The 20312-nt window shown below is 35.2% G+C and overlaps 1 long non-coding RNA gene across 1 annotated transcript in view; it reads left to right on the forward strand.

Moving 5' to 3' along the window:
• The window catches only part of LOC105529207, a 175917-nt gene that overhangs the window by 107332 nt on the left and 48273 nt on the right, over positions 1-20312 (forward strand). The window contains exon 3 of the long non-coding RNA XR_001004474.1: positions 1927-2188. This is a non-coding gene — a long non-coding RNA (uncharacterized LOC105529207). The remainder of the gene's footprint in view (positions 1-1926; positions 2189-20312) is intronic.

Here is a 20312-nt window from a genome sequence, read left to right on the forward strand (position 1 = left end):
AATGAGATAATATATTTTAAGAGCCTTGTAAATTATAAAATATGTAAGTAAAACATAAGAAAGATATTTAAATTATTATATATCCCTATTTGACAATGTTTCTGAGCATGGTAATTAAATGCTTTTATGAACCTACGTTTAGTTATTCCCTTCTATAATGTTCCATATACATAAAATTCCAGCCACATCACACAGTGAAACTTTTGGAGTTATTTTTCTGAATCCTTTGCTGTCATTCCTCCAGGCCTTGCTTTTGTTAATGTAGTAGACACTGTCATTTATCCCCAATATTCATTTTCCACATCTTCAGCAATAAAATCCTGTTTTTAGCAAAACACATCATTTCCCCACTTCTCCACCTCTCTTGAGGTTGCTTCCAGAAATAAACAGAATCAGTGTACACAACTTCGGTAAGTGTTTGGAAATAAAGAGGGCATGCTCTTCTTCCCTACTATCCCTTTCCTTTCTGCGGGCTGGAATGCAGATATGATGAATGGAAATCATGTGGCCGTCTTAGAGCCTGAGCTGGAAGTCACGTATGGAAGGTGGTGGAGAAACAACATGGAGGGAACACCCTGGGCTTCTACCTCTGAGTACAGTACCCACACTAGACTAACTATACCTGGACTTCTTTTATGGGAGCAAGAGACAGCTTCCTAGCTTGTCAGAACAATGCAACTTGTGGTTTTCTACTACTCCATGATGATCCTAATCCTAATTAATATGCTGTTATAGTTTCTTAGCATTTTGGTTAAGATCAGATATACTAAGACACTCCCCATCAGGACATGACACTATTTACTCACCTTTATGAGCCAATGAAAGCATCTCCCTCTCTAGTAAGTCCTGCCTAATGAGGCCTCCTCAATAGGATTGAATGTCTTTATTCTATATTTTTCATGAGACAAGGGATCCTGTTTATTTTATTCACTAGTGTGTGCCTAGTGCCTAGAACAATGTGTGGGCCATATTAAGCAGTTTGTTTGTTTGTTTGTTTGTTTGTTTGTTTTGTTCTGTTTTTTTGAGACAGAGTCTCGCTATGTCGCCCAGCCTGGAGGGCAGTGGTGCAGTCTCGGCTCACTGAAAGCTCACACCATTCTCCTGCCTCAGTCTCTCGAGTAGCTGCGACTACAGGCGCCCGCCACCACCCCCGGCTAATTTTTTGTATTTTTAGTAGAGACGGGGTTTCACCGCGTTAGCCAGGATGGTCTCGATCTCCTGACCTCGTGATCCGCCCGCCTCGCCTACCAAAGTGCTGGGATTACAGGCGTGAGCCACTGCGCCCACCGTTAAGCAGTTTTTAAATAGTTGTTAAGTATTCATAACTCTATAACCCTTAGGATTTTGTGGTTACTTCAGCTAAAACATAGATGCTTTTCCCAAGCCTCTCTCCCTACTCAAATTGTAACCTCACTAGCGGGTAAAACCGTGTATGTCTATCACTTCCTTTGCTCTTTAATATATGGCACATGACTGACAGTACTGACAAATCGAATACTTTAAATGAGAATAAGTGTAATAATATATAAAAATTTAAATTTTAAATAAAATTTACATAAAAGTATTACAATTTAAGATGAACTACATCAGCGCTTTTTCATTAAAAAACAGTGTTTTCTCTCTCCTGATTATAATGAGACAATTTAGTCGCTGCTTTTATCAAACATAATAGAGCAAACCACAATCTGACTTGCAGCAATTCACTGGACTTCCAAATTTCTCAGTTTTGTCATTAATAATATGAGGTTCTTATCCACCACATTTGGCATCTTGGACTGTGCTTGATTAACACTTGTTCTCAGTAAGTGGTAGCTGCAATTCTTATAGTGACTAGGAAAAAACATTATATTTAGAATTGAATGATTTAAAGTTTTATATACATTCATTTATTCAATAGCTATTTGCTTGATCCTTACAATGTAACAGCAATCTAGATGCTGGGGACACAAGGTCCACCTTCTAGGAATATAGCCATGACACCAGAAATCACAAAGGTGATGAGAGTGACTGGGGAAGAAGTGCAAGATGCTTCACTTGTAAATGAAGACACAGCCTCCCAGGATTCAGATACCACTTGTCCGAAGAAGCTGAAGATCTACAGATAGGTGGAGTTTACCAATGACGAGGAGCGGGATGGAGAAAGGAGATAGGGAGAGTCATCCAAGGTACATGAGCAGCATGTTCAAAGGCTAGAAGTGAGACAATGGTGAGGTGGTGAAACTCAACAAGTCGGCCATGGCTGGGGGGTGAGAGTGAAGGAGGGTGGTCGGAAATAAAGTTGCTGAGAGAGGGAGAAGTCAGATGATGCAGCTTTTGCAGGGCATGGTACAGATTTGGGAAAATATTGTAAGGTTTTGGGAGAGTATGGGGGATTTATGGGTCAGGTTTACAATACAAATATTGTTTTAAAAATATTAGGCCTCCCGAGGCACTCAAGTCCTTTACCTTTCAGTTTCTACTCACCCTTTGGGACTCAGCTCAAATGACATTTCCTCGGGGGTGCTCCCTGATACCCAGATTATGCACCCTGTGATTCTCCTTCAGAGTATCACAAATAGAATAAAATTATTAATAATAGAAAAAATATCCTGTACATAAATAGGCTACTTTAAAATGAAATCATTTCACATGTATTGTATTTTCTATTTAAATAAATTTTACCACAAAATTTTTGAAACATATTAACCTCTTAACTCTATATTTAGTTAAGCAAGTCCAAGTCTTTTAATATTTTATTTTGTTTTAATCAATACTTGTAAATATATGTGGATATATAAAAATGTACATAAATGACATAATTTTAAATGTAAAAGACCAATGTGTATATGTTTCTAACACATATTTTTAGGGTAATAGGTACTAGCATTATTTTAAATTATAACTTGTTCTATTTGAAGCAAGGAATTGAATACACATACAAATCATTTATTTAATAATGTACGTTTCAAATATTATCAAATTTAATCAACATTTTTAAGAATAAAAATAGTTTATTGAGTTTTTCCACTTAAAATTATGGTAGTCATGCAAAAATCCATGGATTCCCTTCTCTGGTTATCAAATCCAGCATTTCTTTCAAATATTGACCAATCTACTGTGAACAACATGTTTATCCCATATATAAGGCAAACCAATTGATCTTTTCTTTTAGCAACAAAGTCAGGTCTTGGGAAAAATAAAATAAAATAAAAAGCCTGACATATTAATCCTAAAATGGCAAAGCGTGTGTAAATGTAAAGTAAAAGGTTATGTCAATGAAGGAGGTTAAGACCTAAAAGGTTATGACACAGTTGGATCATTCTCATTACAGAAACATTAACATAGATGAGTACAATCTGCGGGCCAGCTAAATCTAAATTGCACGACTGCACCCAAGGGAACTGAAACAATTTCCGTAGTTTCCTTAAACATAGAGCTAAACAATTTAAGTTTGAGAGAGTTGCTAACTTATTTAGAAGAACTGTTTAATCTTTAACAGTAAAATATTAAACCAAAGAGATTTTGTGATCTATTACTTATTTCTAGAAAGTAATAAATTTATTACTCAGATATTCTGAATGAGTTTGCATCAATCACTACAAGACATTCAATCAAATTCATCTTGAAAAATGAAATGGCAAATGCATTTAAATTCAAGAAAGCCAATTTGGGGCAACTGACTATAATTAAGAATGTTCACTGGGATGAGGTCTACTAGATTCATAAATATATAAAAAGGAGCCTTGAAAACACTAAACATTAAATACCAGGGTTAGGATGTAAACATTCAACTGAAAAGAGTAAGATTGGAAAAACGGTTGTGTAAGTGCATGAGTAAGTGACCAAGAGTGCATGAGTGTCTATGGGCGTGTGTATGCCTCCACATAGAACCACAATTAAGGTTACCAAAAGGAAGAATTGTCATTCTTCCTCCCTCTTTAGCTTCACCCATCATCATGATCCGAGAGTAGTATATTCCTTGTCCTTTCTCCTCTGATAAAATAAGAACTTGGAATCTTGTGAATTTATAGCTAAATTATGGAAAACTTACAAGAAAGACTTTGGATTGAGAAGAGTACACTCTGTAGATACAATACAAAGCAAATTCACTTTCTGAAACCAAGCTTTTAGGAGAAGCAGAAGGTTCCTGCCACCCTCTTGAGTGGCTACTATCTGAGCAAAAACAATGAAAAGTTATCAGCCCTGAAAGCACCAGACAGTAGATCCAGAAGAAAAACTGACTGCTTATGAAGCAAGGCTTTTTCACCATTACGTGGAAGCTTCAAAAAATGGAGCTTCTTTAAGAGCAGTTAAATTCATACTCTGAGCTTGCTATAGTTCCAGTAACACCTTCAAATGGCTCCTCCCCAAAGAGTATCACATTAAGGTTGCTGGCAGGCACAGTTGCCAATTTAATTAATACTTTTGAGCGCACAATCTTCAAAAGAGTCATTCTAAATTTAACCAAAAGCACTTGCCATGATTTTAAAAATCAACACATTTGGTTTCCTTCACTCTTCCAACAACTGTAATTGAATCACTGCCAAACACAGAACACTGGGGTAGGTGCCTCAGGAACGTGCAGCCACTTACAGGAGTTGGGGGCAGGGGGAAATACAGTCAACTGAAACAAGGCAGAGTGCAGTGAATGCCAAAAGTTGGATGCATAGGCTATGAGTGCGAGGTGAAGGCAAAAAACATAGTCCTGCTTCTCTTTCCCTCCACTACTACAATCTACTTCCAAAGACCTGTCCCACTGTCCCTCAACATCCAACGATTCTCTTCTTTTCTGCCCAGCCTAAATTCCAGTGGACTTCAGTTTCTCTCCATTTTCAAATTCTTAACCAAAGTCTTTTAATTGTATCCACTCTGCAAATTCTCAAAGAGAGCATTCCACACTTTCAGTGCCTCTATTCCTAAAAATACGTATTCTTGATGAAAAACCCCATGCAATTTTAGAGAATGATGCCACATTTACAAATTTAAGACGTCTAACATCAAAGAAGCCTTCAGGCAACCTGTTAATCCTTTGACTTTCCTCAGCAATTCTCTCTTTCTCATTCTCTTTATCAAATACCCAAAACGTCCAATATTCTCTGCAAATTCACCATTTCTCACTCTCAACAGATACAGCCTGAAAAAAAAAACAGAATGAAAGTTAAGGTCACAAAGTGTAAACTCCCTCGGGGTTTGGTTTTCACACATGCTTCCACAGGCTATTTTTCTCGTGCCTCCTACCCAAGTCTAATTTTCCCTCAGTGCTCTAGAGCTCAACCAAACTCCTGCAAGACCTGCCTTCAGCAATTTTTAGTCCTTTTAATCTTCAATTGGTTATTTTCATTGGCTTTTTTCCATTCAGCCTGCAAACATGTGCAACTCTCTCCCTTCTTTGCAAATAATCTTTCCATAACTGTATGCCCCTCTATCTCTTTACATCACTTCACTGATGTCTGGCATCACTGCATTTTACTGATTTTAAAGGTCCTTTGTAGAATGTTTGAAAAATGCAGAAATATATAATTAAATAAAAGTTGCTGCAATATTATGGTCCAGAGATAATTATTCTGGTTAACTTTTTAACAAATTTATATATGCTTTCTACTATTTCATTCTACTCACTTATATGTGTGAGCTAGTCTACTTTATATCAGATTTTAGCTGAGGTATAATACAACTTAAATCCTAATCTTTTCACTTTATTATATCAGGAGTATTGTTTGTCACCAAATATTTCTTTAAAATTACTTTTCATGGCTGTTAGTCCCTTATTGTTATAGCTTACATTATTTTTCCACACTGTACTATTAACAATATTTTATATTTGTCAGATTAATAGTCATATAAACATATATTTATTTACATTTGTATTACTTTGGTTATTGGAGAATTTGATATTATTTTATCTTTTTTACTGGTTATTTTCTGTATCTTCTTTTATGAAGTATCTGTTGATAATTTTTGCCTGCTTTTCTATTTATTTATAAGTATTTCCATATTAAAAGTATTAACCTTTTTATGTGTGTACTAATAATATTCCCACTTATTGTATGTCTTTTAATTTTATTTATAGGATTATTTTGCATACAATGCTTTTCTATTTAAATTCTCATTTTTTTAGATTTATTCTATTGCTTTTATGTGCTGTAAATCATTCTTCTTCCAGAAAATCTACATGATTTTCTTTATTATGTAGTCTTCAATTGTTTACACCTAACTCTTTCACACCCCTATAATTTATTCTGAATTACAGTATGAGGTGTAGATCCATTTAACTTGATAGTTTTCATAGATGATAACAATGATGTCAGCAGCATTTATTGTCATTCCTGTCTCCTCTGATCTGTGATGTCACCTTCACTACATATTCTGTTGGGCTATACCGTATCCCTTTCTTGCTCCTCTGCTGCTTTCCTCACTACCTCAAACAGACCTATACACACTGATTTCCACACTCCCTTTTTTATAGGCTTCTAGTGCTTATAACGGGAAGGGCTAGTGGGGAGAAGACAGTAGTGAAGGTATTTCTCCCATCTTTCTGCCTCAGGTGGTATCTTAGGTAGAGATTGCACTTTTTCTCTGGTTCTTGTCCCTGCTTGGACAGGCCCACCATGATTCTACCTTCCACGAGATAACCCAGCCCCTGGGCTCTAGGAGTTCTACTTTCTCCCTTTGTTCTTCTAGCCTACAGGTAAAGCAACAGCTTACTGTTGTTCATGTTTGGGTGACTTCTCAGTCTCTTCTTACCTGTGGAACTCATTACCTGCATTACGTTATCTCTGCTTTTAATATTCTGTTTAGCTGAGCGTGATGGCTCACGCCTATAATCCAACACTTTGGGAGATGGAGGTGGGCGGATCACTTGAGGTCAAGAGATCGAGACCAGCCTGGCCAACCTGGTGAAACCCTGTCTCTACTAAAAATACAAAAAAAAATTGGCCAGGCGTGGTGGTGGGCGTCCATAATCCCAGCTACTCAAGAGGTTGAGTTAGGAGAATCACGTAAATCTGGGAGGTGGAGGTTGTAGTGAACTAAGATCGAGGCACTGCACTCCAGTCTGGATGACAGAGCAAGACTCTGTCTCAAAAAAAAAAAAAAAAAAAAGAAGAAAAATTCAATTGAATTTCAGATTTCCTGTTTGAAACATAATCTTTCTTATTCATTGGTGTATCGGTTCTTTTCTGTATCAGGGCTACAATTTTAATGATTGTAACCTATATGAAATAATTTTATTCATCTTTTAAAAAATGTCATTGTCTAATTTTGCTTTAGTAAAACTAATTTTTCCAAGTGAACTTTAAAATTATTTTGTCATTTTTAACACTTCATGCCATTAATATGCTTGTAGATAAACATTGAGTAAACATAAGTATATATATTTATTGAAGAGTTAATTATACTAGTAAAAAATGAAAAACAGTATTAAATAAATGATGATATATTTATATAATGGGATACCCTAAGTCTTTAAAAATATAGAACACACACTGCTATGAGAGTATGAATTGCTACACTACAATTACTTGGAAAACTCTTTGGCAGTATCTACTAAAACTAAATATATAGATGCCCTATCACCCAGCAATTTTACTTCTAGGTATATGCCCGACAGAAATATGTGCATATGTTCACAAAAAGACATGTACAAGAATGTTCCCAGCAGCTCTATTTATATTTTCAGTCTGGATACAACCCAAAGATCCACTAAAAGAGAAATCTATAAGTTATATTATATTCATGTAATATAACATCACAATGAAAGAAAAAACAAACTACAAAATGACTCTCATAAATGTAATGTTGACTATAAGAAACCAGACACAAAAATAACACTGCAGTGTTATTCCATCTGTATAAAGTTCAAAAATGGGCAATACTAACCAATGCTGAAAAAAAAAAGTCACAATGATGGTAATCTTTTGGAGATAATGATTAGAAAGGAGCATGAGGAAAGAATGATTTCTTAACTTCTTTGTATGTATGATAGGTTTTCCTTGTAGAAGTTTAGAAATGTATAAGGTGGATCCATATGTATTGATACAGAAAGATATCCAAGTTATGCTGCTAAGTTAAATAAAATAGTTGCTGAAGAGTATGTAAAGAGAGAGTCCATATGTGTAAAAAAAAAAAGCATATATGTGTGTGGGGGTATAAATATATATTCATGTGTGAATATATACACATATATACATACACATATACAAGAAAGGGAGAGTAAGAGAAAGAGACACTTCATTTGATTTTTTCTCCACAAACATGAGCTATTTTTATACTTTTGAGAAAGAAAACGTTAGGAAAACCTCAGTGGAATATTTGTGTTAATTTGCATTAAAACAATGAACTGATTTAAGAAAATATTTCTACCTTATCATACTGTTTTTCTGGCCTGAAATCTGCTATGTCTCACCATTTGTTCAATTCTTCTTTTATATCATTCAGTTAAGATTTTTAACTTTCTTCCAATAAGCCCTACATGGCTCTTGAGAGATTATTCCTGTGTATTATTTCTTTATTATTCTTCTTGTGAATTATGTTATTTAGTATCTAATTTCCTCAAAAGAGAAATTTAACATTTTCTCTACTTCTCTATTTTCCATTCATTTCTAACCTGCTCAACCCTGATGAAACTGTTCTGGCAGAGATTTTCAGTTGCCAAGTATAACAGATGGCTTCCTTTTTTCAGCATGACAGCTTTAGACAGTTATTAATTCATTAATTCAACAAATATTTGTTGATCACTTGATATATGCTAGTCACAGTGCCACACACTGTAGGTGTAAAGGTGAAAACAAGCTCTACACTCAAACTGCTTATACCTTAATGGAGCAAACAATAAATAGGAGCTTACAACACATTATACTATGTGCCGAAACAGAAAAACACCAGATTCTGTGAATATACATCAGAGAGGCATCTACTCCAGGCGTGAGTTATTAGGAAACACTTCTGAGCACAGATGCTGTGTAACTGAAACCTGGCTTATGAGGTAAAGATAAGAATAAAGAACCTTCTAGACATGGATAAAATTGTCTTGAAATCTGATGAAGGTCAGAAGAATCAAGAGAAGTAACAGCATTTTTTAGTATATTTAAAGAAATGTCAGTAATTCAAAATAGATAAATTATAGAATTTGAGAAAGGTAATGGTAGAAAATTAGGTGAAAATATTAAGTAGAGAGCAGACCACAGGGTCTTATTGGCTTTTTTGTTTTTTTGTTTTTGAGATGGAGTCTCACTCTGTCTCCCAGGCTGGAGTACAGTGGTGTGATCTCAGTTCACTGCAACCTCCACCTTCTGGGTTCAAACTATTCTCCTGCCTCAGCCTCCTGAGTAGTTGGGGTTACAGGTGCATGCCACCATGCCCAGCTAAGTTTTATATTTTTAGTAGAGACAGGGTTTCACCATGTTGGCCAGGCTGACCTCGAACTGCTGACCTTAGGTGATCTGACCTCCTTGGTCTCTCAAAGTGCTGGGATTACAGGCGTGAGCCACTGCGCCCGGCCCTTAGTAGCATCTTTTAATGGAGGTAGAGTTGAGATTTCAGTGAATAACAACTAAAGGTATTAAAGGTAGGGGTTTATAGGATACATTTGCATTTTAGAAAACTGATTTAAGCTTCATTTTGAAGAACAGATTGAAATGGAAGGGGGAGAGGACTAGAAGCAGAAACCTTACTCATTTAAGTAATCTGGACCATGAAACTGAAGAAAGATATTGGGATTCCAGCAGTCATGAAGAAGTGAAAGAAAGATTTGGCAATTAACTGCTAGGACAGGGAAGAGTTGAGGGGAGTCAAGGAGGACAGCAAGGTTTCTGAGCTGGCAAACAGAGTAAATTGTAGCTCTGTTCATTGAATGAGGCAAACAAGAGAGAGAGCATTTTTGAAAGGATAGAGAGTGATGTGATGGTGAGTATAGTTTAAGACGTGTGGAGTTTGAGATGCTTGTGCAACACAGTGGGAGGCCATAGTATGCATGGGACTTGTCTCCAGGAGACATGTCTGGGAAGAAGAGCTAGACTGGAGAATCATGAGCATGTTCAAGTGAAAACATGTGAGTGGATAAGAGCAAGAGGGTGAGAACACAGACCAAGGGGATAAGGGACAGACTGTGTTCAGTATTTGGGTATGGATCTTGTTTTTGCTACTTTCTAGTTCTAAGACTAGGCTCAGACTCTAACTTCTCTGTAAGGTGGGAATAATGACAGCACCTACTTATAAGATTTTACAAAGATTAAAATATCATATATAAAAGCACTTAACACAAGTAAGAATTCAATAAATGTTGACTGTTATTACTATTGTCTGGGTTGTTATAAGTTTGAAGACACAATTGCATAAACTATCATCGTTAGGCTGAGGAATAAATAGAAGGTGAGAAAAAGGAATAATCTTTATAGTCAGTAAGAGTGAAAGGAGAAAGATGGTAGTTGGGGAAAGACAGATGGGGAGGAAGGTTGGCTAGTTGTTAATAAAACAGTAGAGGATGAGCATGTATTATAAATACTGATGGGAAGAAACCTTGTGGCAAGGAAGATGGTAGTGTTGGAGAGGAAAGAGAGGATATAGTAGAAAGTTAAAGAGGAACTGGAAGCAGATAGGATCCAGGACATAGGAGGGGGAAGAGCCTTGGGTATTGCTGAGACATCTGCAGAAGGGAAGGAACTGAGAGAAGGGAAGGTGTGCAAATGTGGCAGGAGTTTGAGTAAAGATCCATCTGATATCCTCTATTTTCTCTGTAAATCATTCTGAATGAAGTATGAGACAAATAGATCAAAGACTTGAGGAAAAAGAAAAATTGAAAAAAAAAAAGTACTGTGGACATTGAAAGAGGAAAACAACAGAAGATATTTAGAAAATTTTCCAGGCAGCTTTCAGGACCTGGTTATTGTTGAAACTGGTCAGACTATCAGTCTATGGGTTTGCACTAATTTTCTCCAGCATTATTTAGTAGCTCCCAGAAGGAGAATGGAGAAAGTAGGCGTTGAAATAGGCTTAAACTTTGGTTTTTCTGATGGATTCAAGGAAAGAGAAAAATTGCAAGAGTTGATAGAATGGGCAAGAAGGAGGTTCAAACGCTGGAGCATGAACAGAGAAAAAAGACAGAAGCAGGGGCATGGATAAAAACAAAGGGAGTAAAAAATTGTAGATCCTGATGAGGTTGAGGAATAGTGGTTGTAAAAACTAGAAGGATAAGAGTTTGTGATCCAAGAGCAGGTTGTAAATATTTCAGAAAAGGAGCACTTTCTGGTGAAAACATGGTCTGGGTTGGAGGTATGGAAGTGGCTATCTAAAATGGAATAAATTTGAAGATCATTGGCCTAGAAAAAGCCAAGCCAACAAGAAACTAAGCTGTTCACTAGAAAGTGCAATGATCACTTATCCTAGTTAATGACAGGAATAGGGATAAAAACAAAGACCCATTCGGTGCCAAAATGTATAATAAATGAGATGTAGTGACTGGAAAGTTTATGACAGCAAGAAAGCTGTAAAGGATGAAACCGTAAACGTGTTATGAATCTCAAAGGAGAAGAGAAGATGTGGAGTTGTGTGTCCAGATGCGGAACTGAGGCAAGAGAATGCTGACCCTCCCAGCTTGGTGGAAAAATAGGTGGCACCTACTTAAGACAGCTGCTAGAGAAGCCCATTGTCAGCACAGACTAGGGTGTGACATCAATAGTTTATGTAGAGAGTAAGGATATAGAAGAGGGACATCAAACAAAATAGGCATCGCAGAAGGTGGCTTAAAAAGATTTTGGATGTAATGGGGAAGGCATATGGTGGGGCAGAGGAGAAAAAACCTTTCAATGCAAGGATGAGAATATGGACACAATACACAGTGGGGAGCATTGAAACTGGAAATAGTGACCATGAAGGACAGGAATGTGAGGTATGGGGGGGATCCACTGATTCTAATTATAAACATTTATGTCTAAATCATTATAATAAACTCCTGACTGACCTCTCTGCTTCCAGCTTTGATCTTTTAAATTTATTTATAATGATGTATCTGGATTATATTCTATAAAATAGAATTCTAATCCTATCATTCATTTCCCTGATTAAAACCTCCACTGTTTTCATCAAATCCACAGTGCTAATTGCAAACTCCTAAAATTAGCATTATGTAAAAACTCTCTCCAATTATCTGGCTCCTGTCCATCTTCTCACTCTGTCCCTCCTGCCACAGTGAACTACATGATTCTTCCCCAAACTCCATATACTCTAAATGGAGACAAGGGGAAAATAATATTACATGTGGAATAAACAATTTGAAGACAGGTGTAAAGATGGGAACATTCCAAAATGTCAAGAGATGTAATTTAACTGGACTACAAAGCATAATTAGAAGATAATTCATGAAAAAAGGGATTTCTCGAAGCTAGGACTCTTAAATGAAGTACTGCTTCTTTGAAATGTGTTAGAATGTAGGTGCTGTTAATTTTTCTCGAGGAGTTTTAATTTTATTTTTTATCAGGATACACTTGTCTGATGTTGCTTTTAATAATTACTGTACACATAACCTTTTCCTCATATTTCCAAGTTTTCTATAGTCAAATTTTTGATGTTGAGAGGCACATTGGTTAAGAAGTACTCTTCACAGCATGTAACTCATAACAGGCACCTTGCAAAAATGTGTGTGAGTTTGTGTATTTTTCAAAGATAATGAGGAGAAAGATTTAAAATCTGTTCAAATGTTTTCTGGCAAAATGTATGTGAATCGTGCCAAAAAGGAATTGCATGCTGCATGCCTTCAATCTGTTTTTGAAATATTTGTAGATACAGGCAACATCTGTTCCACTGGACAGAGATATATTACAAGTGCTAATAACTTTGGAAAGACCTGACTTTAAAAGTTCCTGCTTGGGAGTTAAATATTTTTAAACATATACATGTTGAAGTTCTCTTCCACATAAACTTAAAAATTTTAAATTGCAAAATAATGAAGAAAATATTTCACAAAGTAAACCAAAGTCTGAAACTTAAGGAATTTTTTTTGAATCTATTTAATTATGTGTTAAGTGTGTCTACTGGCAAAATATATTATTGCAGCTCCACTCTGTTAAACATAGATGGGGAGGGGAGAAGAAGAACTAAGAGACCTATCTGTAACTATGTAAAAAGAAATTTATTGGGGGCAAAAGCTGTGTAGTCTTGTGAGGAGATGAATATAAGTAAAAGTAAAATCCAAAAGCAAGAAAAATTATGAAAAATTATCAAGGGAACTAAAATCCAAAAGTAAGAAAAATGATAAAAAATTATCACGGGACTGCGAATAAAAAGGCAATGATTCAGTAAAGATTCTGGCCAGCACACATCAACACTCCACCTGGCTTGAGATTTGCAGGCACTATAACTGTGCAGCCGCAGTAATCAGATTAATCAATTGGAGCAACATTGTTCCAGAAAATTATAGCCATTATTTAAACTACCCGAAAATACAATTTTTTATTTTTAAAGAAAACGGTAAATTTTTTTATTTCACAGTGTCTCACAGTTAAACTACATAAAGTGGTAAACATTTTTTTATGGCCAGAAGGAATATCTTTGACAATGTGTTGATTGTCATTAGGCAGTATTTCTCAAATTTTAGAGAGCCATCTATTACTGGTTCACAAAATTCATTTGAGTAGATCATGATATTTTTGAAATGAAAAATAGCAAAATACAAAATAGGAAATGATATCACAGATAGTAGCGGTAAGAATTGTTTTGCTAAAATTTTGCTTCAATGTATATGTATGAGAAAGATATAAAATGTGTTTGTTATTGTAGATCACAGTTGAAAAGGTTTGAAAACCCCTGTCAAAGGGACCACCACCATGGAAAAGGTCATACTCTCTCCTCTTCGGAGGTTGACCTAGTCACAATTCATTGTAAAAGAGCAGATCTAAATCAGAGAAGATCCTGGGCCAGATAAAATCGTTGGTATTACAAAGTCCTCTGAGGACCGGCAGTACAGAGAAACTAAGTCAACCAAGAAACAATCTAAGGGAGGTGACAGATGGTGAGGTAGAGGTTGCAACAGTCACTCTTCTCCTGACCTTACAACTGCGAGATACCAAACTGGCTTTTGGAGAAAGATGAGGACTTTAGAGTAAAATAGGAAATTACAGCAAGGCAATACTTGACTGGTTTTATAAGTAACAAGGAAGGTATACCTTATTAAATATTATAATAAACTATGGAATTAGTATTCCAGGGTTCTGTAGATATTGGTCACCAGATGCTAACCATCTCACATGATTCCAGAATTAATATGCCTAAGGCAGAGAACTAAAACCAGCAGATCTAGTGATGTGAAAAGCTATTGTTGTGTAATTGAATGACAAATATAGTAGTACCTAGCTTATCTAGCCTGATCAAAAAATGAGAGGCAGAGGGATTCATAAGGCTGGCTGATCTGGGGAGGAGAACTGAGTGGCTATAAGACATGTTAGGACAAAGGTTTAATTTTCATTGCACACACTTTTGCAACATTTGAATTTTAAAATATGCATTTTACCAGTTGAAAAAATAATAACATGCATTTAGGAAAATATGTCTCTCATATTAGTAAAAACTTCTTAGATAAGCTAAGTTAGCTCTGTATGTGGACAACTTGTTGATTGTTTAGCCAATAGCTATTCTCCTGGATCCTTTTTGTTAAAAATCTCTGATTTTCTCTTGGTGATACCATATCCAAGACCCATGAGATGAATCAAAATTAGCCTATACCAAGCCAGTGATGGGCATGAGATGGGCCAATGAGAAGTAAAGTATGCTGAGGCTTCTAGAAATGAGTTTTCTCCCTGACAATTAAAAAGACAGCATTTAGAGGATTCTGAGGAAAGTTTCCTCTGTGCCGTACCTAGCTACCCCTCTTCCGCCTTTGGACTTCAGGTGAGATTATAAGAAGCTGAGCAGTAATCCAGTGTTCACAAGATTGAGGCTAAGGGCATTAGGAAAACACTTGACCCAGAACCCTGATACTGTAGCTCAGCTAGATCAACTCTATAACTGGCTCCATCCATAAACTGTGCAAGTAAACATTAAGTTCTCTTGTGTTTTAAACCTGTTAGTTGGGTTTTCATTAATTTCAGCTAACCTGTTAATGCACTGTTAACTGATACACACTGAAATATCTATTTTTTAAATGTAATAATTTTGAATATTTTTATAAAACCAGTACTTCTCTGCTGAATTAAATGGAATCCATTGATTTTCATTTAACTGTTACTTAATGATTTGGTATTGTCATTATGAGCATAAATTATTACAATGTAATGAATAAAAATAATATAACACAAATATATGCCCTCTAGGTTATACACACTTGTGGACAGGCATAGTATCTTATTCATCAGTGTATCCCTGCTACTGCAAGCATCATAATAATGGCTTGCATACAGTGGTGGTCACTTATGAATTATAATTACGTATTGCATTAAAATGCTGAACATGTATATCTAGCTCATCTCCACCTCAAAGTCACTAGGAATTATATATACGTATATATACACACATATACACATGTGTGCCCATAGGTAATGTATATACTTAGGTGTATATACACATTATATATATACTTTTACTACATGCATATTTAAGAAAAATTTCCTAACAGTGCTGCTGTGCTAGAAAATAATGGAGTTTTATCAGCAGACTGGAAATTTTGAGGAGTTCCTAAGAAAAAACAGACATAATCAGGTTGGCAAAAAAAAAAAAAATCACAACCTACAAGTGCAGAAGAGATTGCTACAAAGAAGGGTGCTGCTCCACACTCAGAGGCATGGATAAAAGGCCTAAGAGAGCACCCAAGGCAATGATTAAGATGCAAATACGCCTTTCAGGTTGGCTACTTCCCATCTTTCCATCTTGTGCTAAGCAGTGAGAAGAAAAATATTTATCCACAGCTAAAGCAATAAATGTGGGTGAACATGTGTATACACACACACACACACACACACAAAATTTCTAAATGTAGGCAATGATAACCAAGATTAGCTTTCTTCAAGAGGTCATCTCAAATATGCAGATAAGAATACTATCAAAAATCATAAAACATTTGAAGGAAAACTATTATGAAAGGAAAAAACAAATAATTTCAAAGAAACGTAAATATTTTCAGGAAGATATGAAAGGCTGTCTTATCCATGAAAAAAATAGCAGGATAAATTATAAAACTTGAAAATAAAAAATATGTGGTCATTAATACTAAAAAAAAATAGACGGGCTACATAGCAAAAATTATTACACCTGAAATATACATTAGAGTACTGGAATATTAAGGCGATAGGTTCTTCTATTATAACAGAGCACAAAGAAAAAAAAGAATGAGGAAAAAGATAAAAGAAAGAGCCAGAATGTCCAGCATTCATTCAGTGTGAGTTTCTAAAAGGACACATATGAAAGAAGTCAAAAATAAAGGGAAGAGTGAAGGGGGTGCTCAAAATTTAATAAACATAGGAGAACCCATTAAATTAAAATTTAAGATAATGATAAATAATTTTTAGAGATTTTATAAATTCTAGAATTTTTTAGAGATAATAAATCATTATAAGATAATTTTATAATATTGATACCTAAACTAGACAATGATGACACAAAAAATAAAACCATAGGCCATGCATTCTTTTAAGTACAACTGTAAAACTTCTAAATAAAAATGCAATAGATCAAATGTAGCAATGCATTAAAGATTGGTCTGATACTAGTAATGCAAGGAAAGTTCACCAGTATGAAAACATTTTTAATAAAATTAATTTTTAAAAAGATTTAAGAGACAAATTCAGTTATTGGAAAGTGACACTATTTGTGATTTTTTTGTTTGATATATGTGAAATATGAGGAGAATTTTTCCTAATATGATTGAAGTATATTCAAACACTGGCAATGGACAATTAGAACATGTAATGGAAAAAAAGTCCTATTCATAATTCATAACAGAAATGACAAAAAATTAAAGAAAATATGTAAGAATAAACTAATAAAAATATATAATAGCTACCATAAAAACCTTACTGTTAAACATGAAAATTACATAATTAAGTAGAGAAACATACCCTACACTAAAGTGGAAAGAAAATATAGTAGCCATTCTTCACAAAATAAATTACAAAATAAATGTAATCCCATTCAAAGTCTAAAGAGATTTTTAAAAATAAAACTAAGTCCAGTTCTCAGAAAAGATGCAAAAATTTCCAAATTCATATTTATCAAAAGAAGGGAAAAGATGAGGATTCGTACTTTCAAATTTCAAAATAAACTATAAAAATATGGCAATTAAAATAATATGGCATTGAGACATTGATATATATAAATGAAGAAGAGCATGCATAATGAAGGGACATTCTAAACCACTGAGAATAAGACTGAACAAATGGGATTGAAAAAAAAATTGTTAAGATTCCTAACTTGGCCTCCAACATAACATATATCCTATGTTGATTAAAAACCTAAATACCCAAAATAAAACCATAGAAGCACTCAAAATAAATATATTTGTAATCTTGGAGTACAGAAGACCTTTAAAAGATATAAAATGCATATATCATAAAAGAAACAATTGATAAATCAGATAATATTTAAAATATGTACCTGAATAGAAAGAATAAAATGTTATCGGAATGCCTACCAATATTCTTAATTCTTACCATTAGGAACTTCAGAGTCTTCAGAAGAAATGGCTCAAAAGTAAGGAAGGTATAAATTAAGGGAGGCAGAAGGAATTGCCAAATGTTTGAGGCCTGCAGTGTACCAGACACCATGCTAGGGGCTTGACATAAGATATCCTATTTCATCTAAAGGAACCTTCATCAGACATGCAAAGAATGTATTATTATCATCATTTTGCTGAAGAGGAAACTTATCTTTAATCAGGTATCAAGTAATCGACTGAAGTGGGATTCAAACCGAATGCTTTTAACACCATCTTATCTCCCTGAGAGATGAGAAAATGTAAGAAACTTTGTGGAAAAAAATGCATGAGTGCTAAAGTGCATGCTATACTAGTTAAGCAACTAGAATAAAATGGGTTAACTTAAGACAAAATTTAAATGTGCACAAAGCAGATAGTTGTTTAGTATATTGTATGGTAGATCAGGAAGGATGAGAGGATGAAGGCAGGAGGCTGTTAAGACATTTTAGTATAACACCTTCAGAGCTTGAGCCAGTCTTCCAGGGGCAAATATATAAAATGTTGCAAAATACAAAATATTTAATAACAGACTAGATTCAGCTGTAGAGACATCCTTTGAATCTACTCCTAGGTTTTAAGCTAGACTGCTGGTGTACCAACAGCACTGATTCTGTTAGTAACAAGTAGTGGTAGACAATGAGAAATATGTCAATCTAAAACTTGTGAAGTTGATTGTCACTAATCTCTGTGTATCTCCATTCTGAATACTAGGTACAATGATTTTGTCTTTTGGAAAAGTTCCTGGCCCCCTGAGTAAAGTTGATAGAATCCTTATTCAAAAAAAAAAAAAAATCTTTGGGAGAGATTTTTGGTCTCAGAGTATCTTTCTGTTTGAAAAAGAAAAAAATGAAACTACCTAAGGAATATAGCATCCTATTCAAGTTGGCACAGATCATAGAAAAATTTCTTCAATGGGTTTCATTTTTCTTTTTTACTGTTACTAGAAATAATCCTGCAGAATATTTTTATTATTTTGAATAGTGTATTATGAATTGAGAGCTGAAATCCCTCAATATACTAGGTTAGCATTGCCCCATCCCTTAAACACTTTTAAAGTCCTACAGTGGTTCAAACACTGGTAAACTTCGCAGTGCATAGGGCTATTCAAAGCATAGGATTAAGATTTGGGACACCTAACGTCTTGGCTCAGAATGCAAATTAAAATACACAAACCTGCCTAGTAATCTCCAGCTTTATATGCCCCATTTACATGACTTGATGTCTACCTCAAATTTTGATTTGCTTTCCTGCAATGGAAATGGCACCCTACATCTCTGGCCTGGGCCCTGGCAAGTGTACAGCCCTTCCCAATTTCTTAGCAGGCTTAGCTCTGCATCTCTACCCACAGGACTGGGCTTTAACGTGAACTATCTGGAATCCAGATACTGCTAGCTTCTATCACCATGTTTGCTGAACTTCCATGGTCAGTGTGACTTAGAAAGATGGCCCACCTCTTTGAAAAGAAACAGCCTTCACAGATGTGAATAATTCCCCACCAATAAATTAAAGGGGAAATAAATACTATTGCCTAAATTGAACATAAAGGAAGAATTGAAATGCTGAAGTTTGTTTATCATAGTACATAATCTCACCAATATAAACATATAAAACATTTATTTTGATGATAATTTTTAAAAATTGATTAATTCATATTGTTTGCTAAGGTTAATAGAATTCTTAACTTTTGTACTTTGGACATTTGAGTTTGAATGTAACATTTGGCCAAATGAAGGCTGTTGACTTGAACAAGTTGAAACAGTCTTCCATTGAAAAAAATCGGAAAGTAACTGTAAAGCAACCTGCTATACATTTGTGAGATTAAAGCCATGTAGGATAGGGAGAAAAGAATGAATCTAAGATTTTCTCTTCCAATAAAAGACCTGTAAAATAGAGAAATTTTTTTCTTTGTTAAAAATACAATCTAGTGCCGTGAGTGGTTTCTTTCTCAATATCTAATTGATTCTTGGAATGACATTCACTTTGAGTATAGACAGTTGTGCCTTTGGGACAGAAGCAGTTGTTTCTACCTTTGTCATTTTGTACAACAGCTATAGTGGAAGAACTATTTTCTCCCAAAATTACCACGTAAGAGACCTAGAAAATAAAACAATGTCATTTTGTATGTTTACAAAAGACAAAGCAGTCTTTGCACTATAAACCAAGTAGAGGAAAAAGACAATTGAACTGATGGTATCTTTATCACTAGGACGATATCACAAGTCATTAAAAATAGAGGCATGTAAAATATTGAAGGATGCAGTTAAAATAATGGACATCAAAGTTTTTAAACTATTCAAAAAATAGAAATTTTTTTGCAAACTAACTAAAACTGTTAAAGGAAACTTTTTTTGCCAGAGACTACAGACAGCCCGGCGCAGTGGCTCATGCCTGTAATTCCAGCACTTTGGGAGGCCGAGGCGGGTGGATCACCTGAGATCAGGAGTTTGAGACCAGCCTGGCCAACATGGTGAAACCCCATCTCTACTAAAAATACAAAAAAAAAATTAGCCAGGCATGGTGGCGTGTGCCTGTAGTTCCAGCTACTTGGGAGGCTGAGACATGAGAATCGCTTGAACCTGGGAAACAGAGGCTGCAGTGAGCTGAGATCATGCTACTGCACTCCAACCTGGGTGACACAGTGAGACTCTGTCTCAGGAAA

Source organism: Mandrillus leucophaeus, unplaced genomic scaffold (genome assembly GCF_000951045.1).
Source record: "Mandrillus leucophaeus isolate KB7577 unplaced genomic scaffold, Mleu.le_1.0 Scaffold754, whole genome shotgun sequence".
Lineage (NCBI taxonomy): Eukaryota > Metazoa > Chordata > Mammalia > Primates > Cercopithecidae > Mandrillus > Mandrillus leucophaeus.